General features: G+C 44.8%; 1 protein-coding gene across 9 annotated transcripts in view; it reads left to right on the top strand.

Annotated features, from left to right (window-relative positions):
- LOC119174335 (cytochrome b5 reductase 4) overlaps positions 1-19,190 on the top strand; it is a 323,373-nt gene that overhangs the window by 250,952 nt on the left and 53,231 nt on the right. The window contains exon 1 of one of the 9 annotated variants that reach the window (XM_075895767.1): positions 16,552-16,791. The exons of the other annotated variants lie outside the window; for them this stretch is intronic. The gene's annotated coding sequence lies outside the window, so the exon portion shown is untranslated. Of the gene's footprint in view, positions 1-16,551; positions 16,792-19,190 lie in introns of those variants that run through there. 9 annotated transcript variants of the gene reach the window in all.

Below are 19,190 nucleotides of genomic sequence, written 5' to 3'. Positions count from 1 at the left end.
CTTTTTTTTAAAAAGAAAAGGAAAGACGTTTGGTTGCATTTACTGCGGCAGTTCTGCGCTCGGGTTTAACTTTTTACATTTAGAAACCCCACACAGTTTCTTCGTCATAACTATGTTTGTCTGAAGCCCGTTTATAGCAACGTTTTAGTATTTTTCGACGCACCAGAGGTTATCCTTCCTTCTTCCAACGGCGCAGTCTGGACCTCCGCCGTAAACCTAACGTGCGGATTCGTTTACTTACATTGAGTTCGTTGCGCACGCTACTTCCCTTCTACTGGGTGTCTGCAGTGGTAATCGATCATCTACATGTTACGCGATAAGCGTACGTTGCCCTGAAGTGCCTTCCGTGCATTTATTGCGCTAGTGTATTCCATTTCCCGGCGATTGAGTATCGTGAAAAAAATAGAGCGGCATGTTTGGGCTTCTCTGCATGAATAGTCTTGATGTGGAGAAGCTTTCTTTTGTAGAACGATTTTGTGTTTGAGTATTTTTGTGTACGTTTAAGGATGCGTCACTTGTTAGATGACTGTAGATGGATAAATAAAGTGGCATCGAGATGAAATGCATGTCTGGCCGAATATTAATCCGCTCATTATTCGTTTCAGCCCTGACCATATCTGACAAGCTGCATTATTAAGGCACGTGTGCATTCGTGTGTCGTATTATAAGATTGATCCTGTTTACTTAAATTGCTTGCTTTGTATTTGAGTATTTTGTGCGCAAGCATGAAGAACAAAGAAGTGATGGCGTGGGGCCGAAGGGAATATTGGAGTTATCGCGTGAACTCTGCATGACGTCATACAATTGGGCACTGCCCGCACGGATCGTAGAAGCACTTATCAATGAAGGTTGAATTCTAATATAGAGAACTCAAAGGGCCAGCCGGAAAGCATCTTATTTAGCGCCAGTACTGCCAGAGCACGGTGGTGAGCTTATAACGCGATAGCGTTACAGAGCTCGTTTCGGAGAAACTGTGAAGTCGGTGTTGGTGTCCTTGGTTCTGTGCGAAAAATGGTGAAAGATGCAAATAAGGTAAATAAGATTGTTCGGTTCGATTGATAGTCGAAACCAGGCCCTCGGCGTGGCAAGCAGCTGTTCTACCACACAGCCACGCTTACTGCATGCAAGAGCTTCGAAAAAAAAAAACACAGTATGAATATCGTATAAGAGAAGGAGTCTCTTTAAGGCCCTGTAATATTGCGTGGAAGAAGCGTAGAATTGAGCTGGACGTCAAAACATGGGAACTGCGCAACTAGTGGGTGTTTCAAAGGCCCACGTATTACAAAGCGCTCAGACATATACTCGTCGTCATAATCATCATCTTCACCATCATCATCAGCAGCAGCAACAGCAGCAGCAGCGAGAGTATTACTAAAGGGAGGAGTTACGTAAGTACGCGTGTTCGTTCTCTTACGGTATGGCTGAGGCATGCACCGAGAACTGAAGCCAGGCTGGCAATTGAGAAGGCAACGCGCGCAGGGCCCGATTTTGCTACCGCGTTCTACTCCTGAAGGCGAAACTCATGTGTTCTCTGAGTTCTCAAGTTGGTGGCATACTATGTTTGCATAGTTGAAACAGTTGTATGAAATAGTTGTAAACAATAACTTGTTTACAACTATTGCATTAGTGTACTTTTGAATAATAAACGCCAATGGTAGGCCGCATTCGCTAATATGATATTCATATTTAGGAGTAGCTACAATTTTCGGACTTTTAAAAAGTTATAATTAGCTTAACGCAATTAAAAATTCGGTGAGAGCGTATACTGGGGATTGTAAAAAGAAATGGAAAGACAACGTCAGAACTGTTCATAAAAAGAAGTTTCTGTCAATCTTGACGCTATGCATACCATTGCCAACTGTGATCATCAAGTAGTAAAACTCCTTCACTAATTGCAGGCGTACTTGAACACGGCCGATAAAACTCTGAAGGAAAGCTAACGGCTGAATAATGTTTTTTCAAGCACCAAAGCGAAAAAAAATTCACTGACGAAGGGATTCGGCATATATGCATTGTGAAATTGGTACTTAAAATATTATCACGAAATTCATGCTCAAATATGAAGAACCTTAACGCTGAAACAAAGAATGATACAGTTATGTGCTTACTTCCCATCAAATTAAAATTTCTACATGTTTACAAGGCTTGCGACCAACGCTTGTTACATTTTAGAAACAAAATATCAGAGGATGCTTGAGCTTTGCCTTCAAGAGTCTCGTGCAATCAGGCCTCGTGAACTAATTGATTGATCGATTGGTATGTGGGGTTTCACATCCCAAAACACCATATGATTATAGGAGACGCCGTAGTGTAGAGTTCCAGAAATTTCGACCAGCTGGGGTTCTTTAACGTGCGCCCAAATCCGAGCACAAGGGCCTACAGCATTTTCGCCTCGATCGAAAATGCAGCCGCCGCAGCTGGGATTCGATCCCGCGACCTGTGGGTTAGCAGCCGAGTAGCTAGCCACTAGACCACCGCGAGGGGCACCTCGTGAACTGCTAAGCTGATTAGTCTATCGGTGCATGCCTCAACCGCGCCGTAAGGAAACGAACGTCTGTGTGCGTAACATTGACCATTTCAAAGTATCATTGAATGCGCATATACTGCAAGTACAGTTGTTAAGTGCCCACTACGTCAAAGTTATTCGTTTTCGAATCAGCGAATAGCCTACTATGCGATCGCAAGGCAACACGCGAGCGTTAATCTACGCAGCTGTCCACTTTGTTGATTGTTTTGTTGATGATGATTAGGCATATCTAAGTACTTTGCTATGTGGAAGGGGGACTTTAAGGCCCGCACTCGTTTCCCAATTTTCGACGCCTGGCACGATTCTATACGCTTCTGCCGCGCAATATTACAAGGCGTTAAAGAGATTCCACCCTCTACATGACATGCATATAGTTTTTTTTTTTTTCGAGACAGTTTCAACAATCTTCGTGGCTCTGTGGTCTATAGAACACCCGCTTGCTGCGCAAACGGTCTTGGTTCCATCTTTACTCAGATTCGAAAACTTTTTTATTCATTTGGTTTTATTTTTCTCGGTTTTTTGGTGAGGCAAAGATGGCGAGTTTTCGCTCACAACCGTCGACGCCGACGTCGACGCTGACGCCTGAATTTTTGCGAAATGGGCTCTTTAAGGCTGACGCGTTAATGCTCAGAGCACGTGATAGCAGACGAACTTCTTGTTACAAACGGGTACAAACGTGTAGACGAAAGCGATGAGTTAGTGCGCCACGGTGGATCAGTGGTTACAGTTCTCAGCTGCTGAACCAAAAGCATGTGGCTTCTATCGCGGCCCCGGGGGTCGCATTTTGATGCAGGCGGAAGCTTAGAAGCCCGTGGGCTGTTGCAATGTCAGTGCGCGTTAAAAAGCCCCGGGGGTCGCATTTTGATGCAGGCGGAAGCTTAGAAGCCCGTGGGCTGTTGCAATGTCAGTGCGCGTTAAAAAGCCGCTGTTTGTTTGTGTGGTCTAAATTTTTGAAGCCCTCCACGGCGGTCTCTCTCTCAATCATATCGTAATTATGGCACGTAAAACCCCAGATATTGTTATTCTTGTTTGCTCGGAAAATGCCGAGTTGCAATCTCCGGTGTGGGTCTGCGTATCCAGTGGCGGTTGTTCGGGGAGGTGGTCGCATATGGGCTCTCGCTAACAATAGCGTAACTTCTAAAGTTTCGTACGCCAAACGTGTGCGGTCTACGGCATATCCTAATCGTGGAAAGCGCAAAAATGATTATAAAATAAAAGAAACTTACACGTCTGTAGGAATAGTTCTTCGTTGATATCAAAAAAAAAAAAGAAAACCTCTGCTCTCTAAAACTGTGGTCGTCTATATGGGCTCGTTGTTTTCCTGTTTGTGCTGCGCTGGCTGCGTGTCATATAACGCTCACGTGTCAATGACGTGAGGCGCGCTTATATGCGCGTTCTGCATTATTTTCAATAGAAGGAAATCCGTAGGCTTGAACAAACTTTGTCTCCTTTCGTTAGTTTTTTTTTTCTTTCCCAAACTTGACACAAGCTCCCTTATCCTATAGACGTGTGCTGACACTAGCGTACAGTGGAAACCCTCTTGAGTGGAGGCGTCTGTCATAATCATATGATGGTTTTGGGACGTTAAACCCCGCAACTCAATCTTGAGGGCAAGACAGGCGTTCTAACCTTTATAACTTAGCATGGCTTTCGAAAGATGTTTTTTTGTGATACTCATCTAATTTCTTTTACTAATGATTTGCATTTATCCTTGGACTCTGCTTCCTAAACTGACTGTATATTTCTTGACTTTGCTAAAGCGTTTGATAAAGTTAACCATTCCCTGCTCTTATATAAACTGAGTGTTCTAAAAATTGACCCTACAGTTTTTAACTGGATTCGTACATTCCTTTCTTCTTGTGTTCAATTTGTCAGCACTAACAATGTTAATTCTTCCACTACACCGGTTGATTCTGGGGTTCCTCAAGGATCAGTACTTGGCCCCCTGCTATTCCTAATCTATATAAATGACTTACCTTCTATTGTTACTTCCAAAATTTGTTTTTTCGCTGACGACTTTGTGATTTACCGTAAAATATATAATGACAATGATATTCATTCTCTGCAGGCTGATCTCAATAACATACTTCATTGGTGTCATATTTGGAAAATGGAACTAAACATTAAAAAATGCAAGTCTATGAGGATTTCTCGGTCGAGTACAACTTGTCCAACTTACTTTCTTCACAGTCACCCCCTTGAAACTGTAACATCTTACCGGTACCTCGGCGTCCACATAACTAACACTTTGTCCTGGAAATTACATACAGAACATATAGCTTCCAAAGCTAATACAACACTTGGTTACCTTCGAAGAAACTTCTTTCTTGCTCCATCGTCACTAAAGTTATTACTATATATCACATGCGTCTGTCCTCCAATGGAATACGCTTCATCTGTTTGGGACTCCGGCCAGGTAACATTATCACACATGTTGGAATCCGTTCAAAATCGTGCAGCTCGTTTCATTTTGGCTAACTACCATCGTTCAGCTAGTGTCACTCAAATGAAGGCATCTCTAAACCTCATCCCACCAGTTACCCGCCGAAAGCGCACTCGCATTTGCCTGTTTCATAAAGTATTTTATCATAATCCTAAACTCTGTTCCCGTTTAATCCAAGCTGCTCCCTTCATTTCTCTTCGTCGTAATCACCAACAAAAAGTCAACACAGTAATATAATATAATTGCAACACAGTAATATATGCCCAATCATATCTCCCAAGAACTTGTAAGGAATGGAATTCCCTGCCTTCATCAATAACAAGCATCAATGAGTCCATTCAATTTAAGAATATCCTTAAAACAATGATTACCTGATTACCCTTCGTATGTTGAACAGTTTATTTGTATTGCTTTGTGCCTTCACCATGTAACAAAAATAAAATTAGTGTTATTATTTGCTTTATTATGATGTGAGTTGTTGGGAGTATTCATCTTTGTACCCCAATTAGTGACAATATTTTTAAGCCATTTGCTTTGTATTCCTTTTTTTTTCATTGTTGTGCATGCCCTTCCCCTCTGAAATGTACTGTGTACCGTGAGGGTAAAATAAATAAATAAATAAATAAATAAATAAATAAATAAATAAGGGAAGCCTACTGCATGACACTATTTCATTGTGTTTTCCAATTTGCGGCTATACGGTAATGTGTAAGCTCACATGTCGCACAGTATCGGTGAGCCTGTGGCAGTATAGAGCATACGGACACGGCCTGCAGCCATCTGCTGTGACAAGATTGCCCATGTGTTTTTGTATTTGGCATTATATTTTGATGTGACAGGTGTACGCAAGCGTGCTTGTGTGTTTCCCTGTGTCCACGTGTGATATGTATGTTGTGAACAGTACCGACGGAACAATTGAGGCGTTGTCTTGAAAACTTGGAACAATGCGTCCATTTTGCCATTACTGTGTTTCTCGCTTTGATGACTTCTCTGCAAGTTAGAATCTCGTAAACTTTTTGCGGAGATGTATCTCACTCACTCACTCACTCAATCACTCACTCACTCACTCACTCAACCGCGCACGCACACACACACCAACGCGCGCGTGCCGTGATGGTGTATTCTATTGTGCGTTCACGTATAAGCATATATACAAGGTACATGCAGACACAGCTTCGCATGCAAGCAAGTAAAAGGAAAGAAAGAATTCTTGTCATTCAGGACACGAAGAACGCGACGTTGAAGGTGCTACGCGATACGTCATTCGTCACACGGGCGGGATTGCGTGCCGTGACTTTTTTCCTTCGATGTCTAGCGGCCTGATAAAAAATAAAAATAAAAAAGTAACGCGCATAAGCGGTGTACCATAGCAGTGGGTACTGACACACAGGGGCCAAAGGCATGTACAGTACATACACTCACTGTATTCTGCGCTTCGGTATTTCTTGAGTCATTCCGCGTCTTCCGGACGAGATATACGTTCATGCGTCACACTCTCGGCAGTCGAGTGGCGCGCGCAGACAAGCCTTCGTCGAACGACAGGCCGCGACAGGCTGCAGCGAATGCTTCGCGTGCCGAAACGAAACCGCGCCGTGCCTCTTCGCGTGTGACGGGGGGACGCGTATTTCTCAATTCCTGCCTAGTTTCTTCTTCTTCTTCTTTTTACGTTTCTCGTCCATCTCCGCCGAGCGTGGCGTGTACCGCGTCTTCATCCGACATCGAAGCGAGACGCATGCGTGCCTCTCAAACGAGGAGAGCTCGGCGAAGCATTTTGAGAGTGCTTTCTTCTGTACACGTTGACATGTTGTCGTCTAAGGACGGCGCTGTTTGCCCTCCGTGCCTAAAGAAATGAAATGGAAGATGTGCGCGGGGATGTTATACTGTTGTGACACTTTGTTCCGGAGAGCATTGTTCGCGTATCTTGCGCTGTCGTCTTAGCAGTGCATCAGGGATGCGCTGGTCGCGTTTTGTCGTGGCGGGTGTTGCGGAATTGACATCCGCTGTTCCCTTGACAAGACACGCTCGAGAGAAGGGCGCTCTGGTGAATAGGATCGCTAAGTACGTTACTGTGACTTTATTCGTTTTTTTTTAAATGAGACTGTTGGTACTGGAAGGCGCCGTAAATTTATTTTCAATTCGTTATAGCGCGACTCTAGAGCTTTTCGTGACGCCGTGTGGCGGCACCGGAAAACTATCGTTGCCTATGATCTTCAACTTCTGCTGGCTCCCACAACACGTGCGGTGGTGTTTTCGGCGTGGAATCTAAGAGCTATATTGTGGACGAGTTTGTTACGTGTCTGAAGCTCGGGTAACGTCATGCAACTAGTCAAGGCACCTAAAGTCGTGTATACATCTGGTCATGTGACTAACACCACGTGACATTTGGTCACACCTGCACACGTGACTAAAAACACGTAACATCACGCAATATCTAGCCACATGAACAAAATCACGTACGCCCCGTAACATTTAGTTATATGGCAAAAAATCACGTAGTATCATGTAACACTGTCGTGTGACTAAAAATGGCGCAACAGTTAGCTACGTGTCTGAACATCTCGTAACCTCAAGTAAAAACTACTCACTCGACTAAAAATCTCTCAGCATTACGCAGACAACCAACCAAGTGACTAAAAATCGCGTCGCTACTAGTGACGTGACCAAAACCACGTCACCAAAATCACGTCTGATTACGTAACGGCTAGTCGCATGACTTGTTTCCGTCATTAATAACGTAACTATCTACGTCACTAAAACCACTTAACCTCACAAAACAGCTTAACACGGGGCCACGCTGCTGGCCTAAACCACGTAAGAACTTGTCATGTGACCTACTCCCGCTGAAAACCACGCAATAACCAGTCACGGGAATAAAATTGCGGACTACACGGAATGCTAGTCACGTGACTAAAATTGCGTAACATCGCGTAAGTTGTCACGTTACTAAAATCATCCAACACCTCGTAACAACTAATCACGCGACTATAGAACGACGTAGCAGCATCGCGTGACCACTCAGTCATGGGACATTTTCTCGCCGAAACCGCGCGACTCGTGCGTAGCGTATGGGAAAGAGAGAAAAAACATTGGCCCCGTATCTGCATGTTAACCGCAAATGTCGTCGAAAGACGATAGTCTTGTGTCTGGAGTGAGTGAACAAAACGTTTATTTTATGTTCTGTGCAAGAAAATTGGTGAATGGTATTCTGGGGGCGCTGCGTTAAAGTGCCTGGAGCGTGCAGCGGAGGCGAACGAGTGCATGAAGTCACGTCACACGTGAGGCATTAGAGGTATCTGGCAGTTATTTCGGAAAACGAAGCGTGCGCCTCTGAGACGGTCGTGCCTGCCCGTCTCGACCGTCTCAGAGGCGATAAGGTGTAGAACGCAAGGCAATGGGTAGGGGCCACCACCGTGTCGTCTTAGCAAAACGTTGGAAACAGTTGCCGTTTCGTGTAAGCGTTGCATGGCCAGCGCAGCGTTATAAAGGCTACGATTCTTAAAATTACTTATGTATCTCTTTTCTAGTAAAAAAATACACATACATAATATTGACGTGTTGTTGTGGTGCCTCAGATATGCGCAATAATTGCTTTTTAATTGACAATCGCACAAGTATGAACGCTGAACCTATAGAGCAATATTGGTTGGCGCTGTGGATGGGGTCGGCCGTTTGGGGTACCGTTTGGTCACTTTGGTGCCGTTTAGGGTACCGCTAAGGGTGAACATACATACATACATACATACATACATACATACATACATACATACATACATACATACATACATACATACATACATACATACATATGCACATACATACATACATACATACATACATACATACATACATACATACATACATACATACATACATACATACATACATACATACATACATACATACATACATACATACATACATACGCACATACATACGCACATACGTACATACATACGCACATACATACGCACATACGTACATACATACAGAAAGGTCTGCAAGAAAGACTATCGTCTTTAAAAACGTTGTATTAGAATTGTTGAGAAATGGCAATGTGGCTCTCATACAGAGATCTAACCGCCATTGCCGAGTCCCGTGCCGACGTACCAGCGCTCGCGGGCCACTCGGGCTTTCGTCACGTAGCTTGGCCTCCCAGCCTTGCTGGATTGGAATAGCTATATAGGCGAAAGTGGAGAGGCAGGCGGCCGCTGACCTTCCCGCGTTACGTGAAATGGGGAGGCGACCGCCAACAGAGAGAAAAAACCACCACCCCCTCCCCCAGCTCTGTAGCCATGTTATAGTACTACCAGTGAAAAATCGCTTGCGAAAGCTTGACATAAAGCACAACACGACAATCTAAGGAACGACGTTTCAGGAACTAGATCCTTCGGAAAGAACGGAGGAACTCTACCGTTCCATTTGAAATCGGTGGAATTATAACGGTAACTCTTTACGTTTGCGAAAGAACGGTAACTCGTTACGTTTACGAAGGAACGGTATAGAGGGAATGCTGTTCGTTCTGCAAACGTTCCATGGCATTCAACGGGCGTGCGCACGCCCGCAGTTGATCATTCAAAACAGGGTGGATGGCAGACCACATCATCACGCACAAAAATGTACCACTCGCTTGTCACGTGACTATGCTGCATCCTGGTTTTCACTTCAAGGCGCCCGCCGGAGGCGCGGGAACGTGCGCAACACCCAGACCGACCGTGGGGTGAAAGGACAGTTTATTTTTTTTTTTAATGGCAGAGCTGTAATGCTCAAGGTTTGCCGTTTGTGGTACAACGAAAATTATCCACATCGTTGACCAGCACACGCTCTCTTCATTCTCTCCTCTTCGCTCCCAGAACTCGTGCGTTGATTTGTCCGGCGTGTAATGAAACAGCTCCAATGGCTATAGGAAACGAGTGAAGACAAAGCGCAAGATATATAGTGAAATGTATCTCAGCAGAAAAAGTCTCGGCGAGGCGAGAGTTGAAACCACCTATACGCGATCCGAAGGCGAGCATCATAACAACTCAGCTACGCTTTTTTTTTTCGTGATGTGTTTGTTTTTAGTCATTGGTATGACACTTTGCTGCAATTCAGTATGGACAGACAACTGCTGATGTTGATTCTGCCCGTATCGGGGCCCACGACGAACACCTAAAAGTATCAGCATTCATATCTATAGCGATTAAAGTTAAGGAATGGGATTTTGAAATCGTATTCAATACAATGACGATGAGGTTGACCACGTCACCGATACAAATACTAGCTCCAATATATATCTCAGCTGGGTGGTGATTCTAATGAAGTGAGGTGGTGAGTGAATCGTTGGCTGTGTGTTTCTTTGCAGCATGCGCGCGCGCAACCAGAGCACAGCGTATACTATAGCTTTGTATAGTATAGTGTGGTATAGTACAGCAAGAGAGAACGAAAGGGTAGTGGGGGCGAGGAGGATAGGAGCACGAGTATAAACAGAGACAAGGATGAAAACATACAGAAATGGAAAGGGAACAAATAGAGTAAAAGAAGGAGAGAACGACTACAAAAAGAGAAAAAAGTGTAAGAAAGGGAGAACGATGTAGAAAAAAAAACAGAATGAGAACTGGACAGAGGTAGAAAAAAAGCTGTGAATAGGAGACTTCACTAAGTTCCAAATGGGCGCCGTGAACATTATTGTCTACTCGCACTGGAAATATTGAATCAAATACGTAAATACCGTCCTTTCTATGTGGTTTCTTGGGCCAAAAATTTAGTTATATTGGTGTATGAGTGGAGCTCTTTCTATTTGACCATCTGAAGCGCAGTATACGGACTGCATCTTTGAAGATCGGCTTGAGAAGTGCCCCCGCGTGGGACTTGAAGGCGACGAGCTCGAAAGTTGCAGTTAGACATGCTTGTAATGAGGATGGTGGTCTCTAAAAATTTGTTAACCGTAGTTTATTTCACTCATTTTACGTAAGTATAACCCGCTGCCGTTGATCTCAGATTTGTGTAGTATACGTAGCTCCATGTAAGCTTTCAGGTGTTAATTTTGTTTTACGAATATCTACTACTATCCTTTTAATGAAAATTCTAAGGTAACGTTAATGAAGTGACGCGTTGCTATTTTCGAAATGTAACTGTAACGAGTTCCTTCCACATTATATATAGGATAGTAACGGGTAATTCGTTCCGAAACCGGGAAGGAATTTGGAACGTGTTTTCTTTCCTGTTTTGAAGGAACGATATACAACACTAGTTTCGACTCGGCACATCTATCACTTTCTTTAAAAAGACGCGTTAACACTCTGTCGAGAAGACGTGCGTCCCGGGTCTCTTCAATAAAAAAAAAGAGTTAAACGATTTCTTTTTTTCGGGGTGCATGTTCCTCTGCATGGTAGACTGCGAGAAATCATTGTTGCAGCTAGCTACTTAAAACCACAAGCCTGTAAATGTCTGCGATTCACGACGTTTGGACGACAGATGAAAGGAGCAAGTTGGGCGGGCATGCCCCGTTCACTCATTTCGTCTGTCGTCCACACTTCGTGAAACGCACACATCTGAAGGTACGAATCCCTATACCAACTTATAATTTAAAACCACAAGCCTCGCTTCGAAGGAGCGAAGGAATGGTACCTTCGCCGCGAGCAAAGTGCATGTTTATTGTGATATCATGCAATTGCATTCCACCTTTCGTTTCGAAAAGCTGTCTGAACGCGTATACCCCTCCGTTTTGGCTGTCGATCCGATTAAAGCGCGCTTTTGGAAAAACTGCGGGTTGTCGCTCTCTCTTGCAGCACTGAAGATTTATCGCTTCGCTCGCCTAAACAGCGCCGCATTCATGCAAGGTAGAATCCGGAATGCGGTAATCCACTTAGCACCTGAGCAGTGCTGCATCTCCTTCTGTAAAAAAGCAGCGTTTTCTGGACGTTTGCTGTTTTGTTACTCAAACCAAAGACCGTGCTCAAACCAACAAAGCGCGTATGTTGCAATCCACCACTTGCCTCGAATATTTGTAGAAAACAAAAAAGGAAGAAGGAAATAAGGAAATAAATAAATAAATAACAAAAGTAAGAAAGCAACATAGAAAGGAAGTAAGAAGGAAAGCACGGTAGAAAGCAGGATAGAAAGAAAGAAAGATAGAAAGCAAGCAAGAAAGCAAAATAGAAAGAGAAAGATAGAAAGAAAGAGAAAATATAGCAAAGCAAGATAAAAATAAGGAAAATATAGGAAAGCAAGATAGAAATAAGAAAAATATAGGAAAGCAACATAGAAAAAAAAGAAGGAAAGAAAGATTTCAATTTCTTGCGGAATACACTAGGGTTGTGTGCCCACATCTTAAGTGATAGCGTAGTTTTGTAACTTAGATACGATATCTGGGTTTTAACGTCCAAAAACCACCATATTATTATGAGAGACGCCGTAGGGGAGGGCTCCGGAAATTTAGACTACCTGAGGTTCTTTAACGTGCAACCAAATCTGAGCACACGGGCGTGTAGCAATTTCGTAAAGGTTATTTACATTATATGCTTACAGTACTGTAGCACTGTGTATAGTCCGTGCTACAGTGCTGTAAACATATAACCTAAGAATACAAGCTCCGCTCACAAAAGCTGTATGTTCCTGTCAGTCGTGTGTATAGGATGCCAGTGCAAGCTGTTTTCCTTTCTAACCGCATATAAAACTTTTTCTGTCCTAATGTAAATACAACGCAATATCCGTTCTGTTCTGTTCTCTTCTAACTGTTATGCTGTGGAAAGGTTGAGGTTCATACAACGCATTTAAAAAACTTAATTCGCTTGTCGCTGCTGTTTAAAATCGGAACGCCTCGCCGCGGTGGTCTAGTGGCTAAGGTGCTCGGCAAATGACCGGCAGGTCGCGGGATCCAATACCGGCTGCGGCGGCTGCATTTCCGATGGAGGCGGAAATGTAGGCCCGTGTGCTCAGATTTGGGTGCACGTTAAGGAAACCCAGGATGTCGAAATTTAGTATGTATGTGCATGGAAACTCACTATGTAGTAATTTTTCTTATTAAGCGACGTGACACTAAGATATCTACAAATACACGCACAGGCATAAGTTAAACAGCCACATGTTTTATATAACAAGTTGTTTACAGTAGCGCGACGATGCCAACAGCAACATGGATATTAGCAACACCATAAGTGGTAAGCTGATATGAAGCCCTGGTGCTCGCGAGGGTGGTAGCCCTGGACAATGCTATAAAATTCAACTTCAGCGGATGGCGCCCAACTACAATTGACATTAGCCCAACACGACGGTTGTATCATCCATGGGAGTACATATGCAATGTTTATAAAATTGGGTAAAATTGAATGACCACCCACGTTCGCTCGTACGCCCACGTGCTAGCGTCCCTCGACTGTTCACGGGAATAAATGACATGCTATATAATCTAAGAACTCTCGAAATGTTTCAAGTTTTGCCGCGAGTTACGGGCGCCTATATAGAGAGGCAGTCAGCCTTCCGAAAAGCGAAACACGACCGCGCAAATTGAAACTGCAAACGAGGGTCCAAGAACGAAACGCCCCCGCATGCCGAAACGGGTTCGAGGAGGTCCCTTGTTTGCCCTCAAGGAGAAACGTCAGAGGTCACGTCAAAGGTCACGCCAACAAAGGAGTAAAATAATGAAAACGAAGGAAACAGATAGATAGATCCGCACGCCCCGAAGCGGTCTTTGTAACGAAGCCCACACAGGGTTTAACGAAGGGTGAAGCAACGGACCCAGCGAAAGCAAAAAGCAAAAAAAAAAAAGAAAAGAAAAGAAATATAGATAGAAAAAGGAGATTATATAGGAAGGGCTAGAGTACGTGAGGTTGACGTGGGCGAATGCGGGACGGTCAATTGAAAGAGAAGAAAAGGAATAAAATTAATAAAAAAGCAGACAGAAAAGTTATGAGAATAACACACAAGAAAAAGAAGTAATGAAAACGAGCAAAAAAGAAACGCGCGGTCGGTCACGAAGCGGACCGGATCAGCGCCAAACGAAGCAGGACTTTTTTTTTTTCTTTTCTTCCGTTGTTTGCTGAGCAAAATATTGAACAGCACCACTTGACAGCAGCGCTGTTGTTTCTCTGAACTTTCTCATTACATTCGAAAAAAAAATCAATCGCTATCCACTGACCCGATCGTCTATTTAATGCTGCTTTGCGAAATAACAGCGCTGCAAGTTGATTAAGTAAAGCAGTTTTCTGGGCTCGTACGATACACTGTGTGTCCATCTCAACGTGTCCACAACGCAATGACGCCTGTATGTTGGGCTGTGAGAGACTTTTTGCCGTGCGCTGGTTTCACGGACAATGATGATGATGATGATGATGATGATGTAATTGTCATCGAGCAGCTATTACATAATACAGGCGTTCGGCAGATGCTGTACTAGTTTCCACGTCAGTTCTTGAGAGGCAAGTCAAAGCATGGCCAAAGTCATGGCAAGGGTCGTATTGAAGGAAGCGGTGTACCGCAATGCTCTGTGGCGCTGGGTATGAGGCAGAGTCTGCATATGGGTATGCAAAGTTGGTGCACTACGGTACAGGGGTTTTATTGATATAAATACGTTGTTGTAGGATGGAGATTTAAATGTATTAGACGTATACAAGCCGTGAATTTGGAAGCTGGACTACACTGGCGAAGAGGGAGTCACACGATTTTAGCCAACGCCCGTCGTATACCCGGATGCGAGCTTTACGAGGCGATTCGGACAATCGCCGTAAGGAGAGAGATTTATGGGTGTGCACTTTTCTCTCGGAACTTTTTCATTTTTCATTAACGCTTATAGAGAGATCTTGAGTGACGCGACTACGATGCACCATTACGAGTGAAATTTTTGCGAACTGTACCGTCCTCGTACGCAATGTCTGTAAGTCCCGACTGCATTCACAGTTTGAAGGCTACCACGTATCTTTGGCAAGATACGTGGTATCTGCCGAATTTTTTTTTTTTTTCAGCGGTCGAACGCTTCCATCATTACGCTTGAGCTCTTTGATTTCTGTTGGAGGACAAAAGCGTCTCCCAATGATTCCCAGTTCACCCTATAGACCTGGGGAGCTGGTAGAATTTCATTCCTCTGAGCTTCTTCGCTTCGCCTCTTCACCTAACTCCTCCGCCTCTGTGATCTAGTTGCTAAGGTACTCGACTGCTAACCCGCAGGACGCGGGATTGAATCCCGGCTGCGGCGGCTGCATTTTCGACGGAGGCGAAAAGGCTGTAGGCCTGTGTGCCCAGACTTGGGTGCATGTTAAAGAACCCCAGGTGGTCGAAATTTCCGGAGCCCTCCACTACAGAGTCTCTCATAATTATATGGTGGTTTTTGTATGTTAAACCCTACATATCAATCACTTCCCTTAACTTGCTGCCCTTCCCGGCTGCGTTTATGATTCCTTGGTAGCCGTTCCGCTGCTCCAACTGATCCCTAGTGTTCTGGCCTAAGCATCACGTGGTCGTACGTGGTCATTTGTTTCGTAACATTTAGTCGGCTGGCTTCCGATCTCTTGACGCTCGGCTTGTCATTTCTCGCTTCATTGAGCGCTGTGTGAACCTTGATCTTTCTTTATTTTTTCTCAGTTTCTTTTTAATCATCCTGCAACCTTGAGCCGTGCGCTTAAAGCTTTTCTTTTTGTCTCGTTCACGGTTGAGCGCGGAATCAGAACAGGGCGCACATTTGGACCGATAACCTGTCGCACGAGTATACATAATATACAAGCTATCGATAAGCGTGTTGCGTAGATAAGAAAATACGGAAGCGAAGAAGCGCACCGCCGCATCGGCGCTGCGCTGTCAACGTTGCTCCTGTATAAAAATTCGCATTTCACGAGCGCCCATACACGCTCAGTGGTTCGCGCTTTTATTTTTCGGTCTCGCCGGTATCTTATCGTTTTGTCTGTGTTCTCGCGCGGCAGGCGTGACAAATGAGCGCGGACCATTTTTTTCGCCGGCTCAAATTTGATATAAGTCACAGAACGAACGAAGGGTGGGAGGCGAAACGCGCGCGAAGCCGGAGGGCTGCCCTTGCTTCCATGGAATGAGGCGCTGCTTTCGTGTTGACCTTTCGAGTGAATTGTGAAATTTGTTTGGCGCCGGGACCCATTCATGCGTGAAATTTTTGAACGCCGTGCTTTGATGAAGGAAACGGATATGCATATATATGTTTTTTTTTCTTTTCGTTCGCGCCTTTTTCGTACGCTCGTCTATAATTTATCGTTTCTGTTTGTTAGCTATCGGTCGTATCACTTTCTTGGCTTCGTGCTAACGTTCATGCACACGTTTTGTACTGACGTAGTCCTTTTTCTTTATATGATTTACAGTTTGTTTGTCGTAGAGTGGCGCAGTGGCATCACACGCGTTCCACCACTACACATGCTTTTGGGCTAGCTGTCTTAGTCCTACCGTATGTGTACGCATAGGCTTAACGCAGACAACAAAAGAAAGGAAGGAGAGAGAGAGTAGAACAGAAGGTAGACAAGAGGTAAGAACGAAAGAGAGAGAGAAAAAAATGAAAATGAAGACAATCGGAAGGAAGCCCCCGGGGTGTGAATGACGTTGCGCCGGCGCCAAACCGGTGAAGAGTGCGACCGAGCGACGGAAGGTTCACTTCCATCAGTGTGCGACAACTCTCGTAGCGTGCGGGGTTCGCGTTCTTGCTGCGCGTTGTACAGGAACGCGAAAGTCTGCCTCGCCGTCCGCGCCGCGATGGGAAAGGATGAAGCCGGGTGTGGTGTTTGTGTAGCGTGAAAAGATTTTTCGGGTGTAGTTTACTTTTTTTTTTTTGTTTTTGTGGGTGCCTCGTTTCTTCGCCGCTTCGCGGCGAGGAAGCCTACGTCCGAGTTTCAAGGTGAGGAGAGTCGATTCGATTGTTTTCGTGGTGAGGTTTGTTCTAGCGCGCTTGCTTGTGTTAGCGGTGACATAAAGGACGTTTGTAGCTGCACCCTAAGTGGAAATGCGAAATTGTTTTGTGTTGTTTTTATTCATTTCTTCATGGGAGGAAATGAATTTTCTTACGTCATGAAATAAATTATTACGGGAACGTCCCACTATATTTACTAGAAAAAGGGCAAATTAATATTGCACGTCTTACCTTCGCGTCCTCAGTCACGGAGCATTTTCAGTTTCATGCGACCTGTTTCACTTCAGTTAAATTGTTTATTTGCTCTCAGGGTAGACTGTTTACAAAGGGATGTGGGGCCACAACCGTAAGTAAGCATAAAATACCATGCTACTCCCAAACTAGACAAACACACGTAAAATAATCTGTAACGACTGTCTTTAGTGTTATGAATGTTCGGACGTGTTTCATTTGGCGCTTGGTTTTGGTACCGACGATTGAGTTAGTTACACTTTGGTGTCATTCCTGAGAAAGTCGACCTTGAACTTATGGTCCCCGCGAGATGACAAGTATGGTTGAGGCAAAAATAAATAAGTAAATAAATTTAAATTTTTCGAGGGTGCTTGAACTTCGCCTTCAAGAGCAGAATACTGTAGCGTAATCGGGCCTCGTGGCCATCGCCTTCTCGATTGCTAGCCTGGTTTAGGTTCTCGGTGCATACCTCAACCGTGCCTCAAAGAAGCTAATGTCTGTGCGCGTAACATGGGCTGTTTTAGACTAGCAGCCTAGAATTCCAACTTCAAGCACAGTTGTGGATTGCCCTCTAAACCATAGTACTTCCTCTCGAGAACTCAGTGAGAGACCCACTATACGCATTCGTACGGTACCACGTGAACCTATATGCATCGGCACCCTTTGCAACCTCTGGAACGGCCCAACGAAACCACCATTACGCGGTTCTTCCCTCGCACTGCATGGCTATTTCTGATAGAGGTGGCTGGAACGATTGCGGCCGGCTAGAATGTCTGTGCATTGTTACATATACAGCAGCTCTACGGCTGGCGACCAAGTAGCAACTCGATGAGAGCGATGTGTGACCAACCCATCTGCTCGATTTCGATATTGATTTGATTGGATTGATATGTTGGACTTAACGTCTCTAAACCACCACATGATTATGAAAGACGCCGTAGTGGAGGGCTCCGAAAATTTCGACCACCTGCAGGGTTTCTTTAACGTGCACCCAAATCTGAGCACACGGGCCTATACAGCATTTTTGCCTCAATCAAAATGTAGCAGCCGAATTCGATCCCGCGACCTGCGGGGACCCATCGGCTAGTCGAAACACCGTGTCGTGAATGTGTTTACTGTCACCTTTGTAGACTGTTAAATGTGAAAAGTACAGCTTTTTAAGCTGCACTTCGAGCCATCAAAAATACAGATTTACAAAAATAAACGAATGCTTTGGAATGGTGACCTTTTTATCGTCGTAATTATGAAAATCATATTTGAATAGTGATTAATTGCTTGTGTGTATAGCTAAAATTTACCTTCTTTGTGTCAGACTCCGCTCTGTAGGCTGTTTTCACTGCTGAAATAATGAAGGCTTCAGAGGTATTAATCTCGATACATCGTCAATGGTAAATACCCGCGGTGATTCCTAGGCGCTTATGGGCAATGCGCTGCTGAGAATGAGGGTGCGGGTTCGATTCCGTGGCAGGCTACTGCGACTACATTTTTATGGGAAGCAAGATGTTCTGTGGGCGAAGCAGGGAATGAAGTCGATACCAACAAAATCGAATGTCGTCCCTCCGTGGTGGTCTAGTAGCTAAGGTACACCTCGGCTGCTGACCCGCAGGTCGCGGGATCGATTCCCGGCTGTGGCGGCTGCATTTCCGATGGAGGCGGAAATGTTGTAGGCCCGTCTGCTCAGATTTGGGTTCACGTTAAAGAACCCCAGGTCGTCAAAATTTCCGAAGCCCTCCACTACGGCGTCTCTCATAATTATATGATGGTTTTGGGACGTTAAACCCCACATATCAATCAATCGAATGTCGTACGAAGTTAGGCCGCCGCAGCGCGCTCATTTAGCGGGCCCGCCTTGCGTAACTCGATGTAACGGTGGCGTGAGGAAACGCAGGTACTGCAGCGAGCACCACAAGCTTTCCGATGAGTACACAACACTCGTGCAAAGGTGTGAGCCGGGTTCTTATCACCGTCAACATGCGGCTCGCGTGACCGCGGATAACTACAGCCGGCTAGTCAAAGTATACGCAGCTCCTGCCGTAGCCATTCAGTTCTTTTTCCGCGACCTCCGATGCCCATTTCGCGCGACGGCAGCCGTCGGTGCGTTTCCTCTCCACGATCTTCGGCAACTCCTCTCACGCTTTCAGTCGCACATACGACAG

This window comes from Rhipicephalus microplus, chromosome 5, assembly GCF_043290135.1.
Source record: "Rhipicephalus microplus isolate Deutch F79 chromosome 5, USDA_Rmic, whole genome shotgun sequence".
In the NCBI taxonomy this organism is placed as follows: Eukaryota; Metazoa; Arthropoda; class Arachnida; order Ixodida; family Ixodidae; genus Rhipicephalus; species Rhipicephalus microplus.
The sequence above is the reverse complement of the archived record's forward strand: the minus strand, read 5'-3'. Positions and strand labels throughout refer to the sequence as shown.